Source organism: Lontra canadensis, unplaced genomic scaffold (genome assembly GCF_010015895.1).
Source record: "Lontra canadensis isolate GAN:19392208 unplaced genomic scaffold, GSC_riverotter_1.0 scaffold43, whole genome shotgun sequence".
Lineage (NCBI taxonomy): Eukaryota > Metazoa > Chordata > Mammalia > Carnivora > Mustelidae > Lontra > Lontra canadensis.
The window spans coordinates 14,763,735-14,766,066 of NW_022631037.1; the positions used below are offsets into that span (position 1 = coordinate 14,763,735).

At 42.4% G+C, this 2,332-nt stretch overlaps 1 pseudogene; it reads right to left on the bottom strand.

Annotated features, from left to right (window-relative positions):
* LOC116875973 lies at positions 1–351 on the bottom strand (annotated as a pseudogene).
* Between the last annotated feature and the right edge of the window lie 1,981 nt (positions 352–2,332).

The window sequence follows — 2,332 nt, forward strand, 5'->3', positions numbered from 1 at the left end:
CTATCGTTGTCCCTTGGGGCAGTGTGGGCAAGCTCTTGGACCTATCTTTGGCTAGCAGCCTGGTGCTTCACACTCACCGGGCTGGACACAGGTTGTGACAGAGATCCCGCTCAGGTGTGGAGGAGGGTGGCCACTGTTGAGCAGCCAGCATGATGGAACGTAGGAGTCAGGCTCACAGCAGGGTGGGGGGCAGGTGTTGCAGCAGGCGGGCTGGAGGAGGCTGATCTCATGTGGGCAGGTGCTGGGCAGGTCGACTCCATGTTGACAGCACAGGTCAGAGGAGCAGATGGTGATGGCAGGACCTGCGGGGATGCTGCAGCAGCCTTGGAGACCAGACTCACAGCAAGACATTTTGTTGCAAAGGAAGATATTCTACAGAGCTGTTCTCTGAGTCTTTTATATGGAGCTGTCTCAGGGAATACAGCTTCTGTCCATCATAAAGTTTCCCTGTTGTTGTTTGTATAATCCCGTACAAATAACTCACTAACTTCTTATTTATCAGCTGTGGGATGAGCTCTCCTTCAGTTTTATTTGGTTGTGTTGCTACATTTAAAATGTGCTTCCTGTTGCTGTTTCAAAATGGTATCAGTGTAGGTTCTCTACTTACTCAATCACGGGCAAATATGTCACTGTCTTTTCTAACTTTCCTCTTTTTTGCCAACCAGAAATTGTTCTTAAAAAGGATCACTGCTGAGTGTAAAGAATCAAGAGTGATTTCCCAGAAAGTAAGAAATGATCTTTCTTAAAATATGTGTTCTGGATATATTTGGGAAGTCAAAACCTCTGGGACTTTTTTCCTGCCACATTCACCTTGCTATCTTTTCATGGATTTGAGGGAATAAATGAGTATCAGAAATAAAAAAAAAAAAATCATCTTCATTGGGAAGTTCAGAGCCTGCTAGATGATTTTCTGTACTGATCCACTACATTGTCTGTGTATGCAATTATGTATAAATAAGCTCTCAAAGGGCATTGTTTTTTATTTTTAACCAGGAGCCTGAACATATTAAAAATAGGTCCATAAGACCATATATGGTCTGAAAAATGAGCTTTCCTCTCTTTGCAAAACACCAAACTTTTCAGAAAAGCCAAACTGCTGACCTGCCTATTTCATTTTTCAAAACTACTGCCAAAGCCGGTAGTCACCTCCCATCAAACTTTTAGAAAAGTCCTTCCACTTTAATTCAAGGTAATATTAAGATGTCCTGGCCAAAGCTAGTACATAACTACAGTAAAGGACACTGGTAAGCAAATCTATTCATTATAAATCAAATATTTATTCAATCTGTAATACATTCTGAAAACTGTAGGAGAGAGAGAAAAATAGAAGGCATGGTGCCTGCCCTCCAAGAGTACCAACTCTGATGGAAAAGGCTAGATATCCCTTTGCATATGATTCAAACAATGTATAATTAAGTACAAGACAAGGTAGTGGGAGGAGTGCTGGAGCTAGGTTTGAATCCAAATTATAAATTACATGTTGTGAGACCTAGATCAAGTTATTTGGGCTTCAGTTTTCTCAACTACAAATTTGGGAAAAATAGTAATATACACCTACTATAGTCTTACTTCAAGAATTAAATAAAGATGACATGAGAATTGCTTATGCAAATCATTCAGCCTTGCGTGTGACACTGTCAGGTCATTTCGGGGCAATTCTCCGGATAGGCACTGTGAGAATGTCCACAGGAAGAAATACAGTGGAGAGGCTCAGTGATCAGAGATGCCTGCAGGGTTTGGAATAAGTCGTTTTGATTAGACAATGTTTAGAAAAGAGATAAATGTCTTTGGGGCAAGGAAAACAATGACTTCTTCCATGTTCTGCCCCTATGCTGCCCCTGTCCCTGGTAGAGTTGGCCAGGCCTTCTTGGGCCTTGATTGCAACCCTTATCTACCCATAAAACTTGGCTACAGTTTTTGTACACGTGTTGGTTCTTTTTTTTTTTTTTAAGATTTTATTTATTTGACAGACAAAGATCACGAGTAGGCAGAGAGGCAGGCAGAGAGGCAGACAGAGAGAGAGGAGAAAGCAGGCTCCCAGCCAAGCAGAGAGTCCCGATGCGGGGCTCGATCCCAGGACCCTGGGACCACGACCTGAGCTGAAGGCAGAGGCTTTAACCCACTGAGCCACCCAGGCGCCCCTAAATGTTGGTTCTTAGCTAGAATGTAATCTCCTTCAAAGCAGAGACTATGTCTTATTTTTCCTGGTTTCTGTAGTACTTAACAGTAGGGCATGGATCATGGGATGGAGTTTTGGGGTTGGAACACATGGAAGGAATGGTTGAGGAAGGAAGATTGGAAAATAATGATAACTGACATTTATGATGTAAAT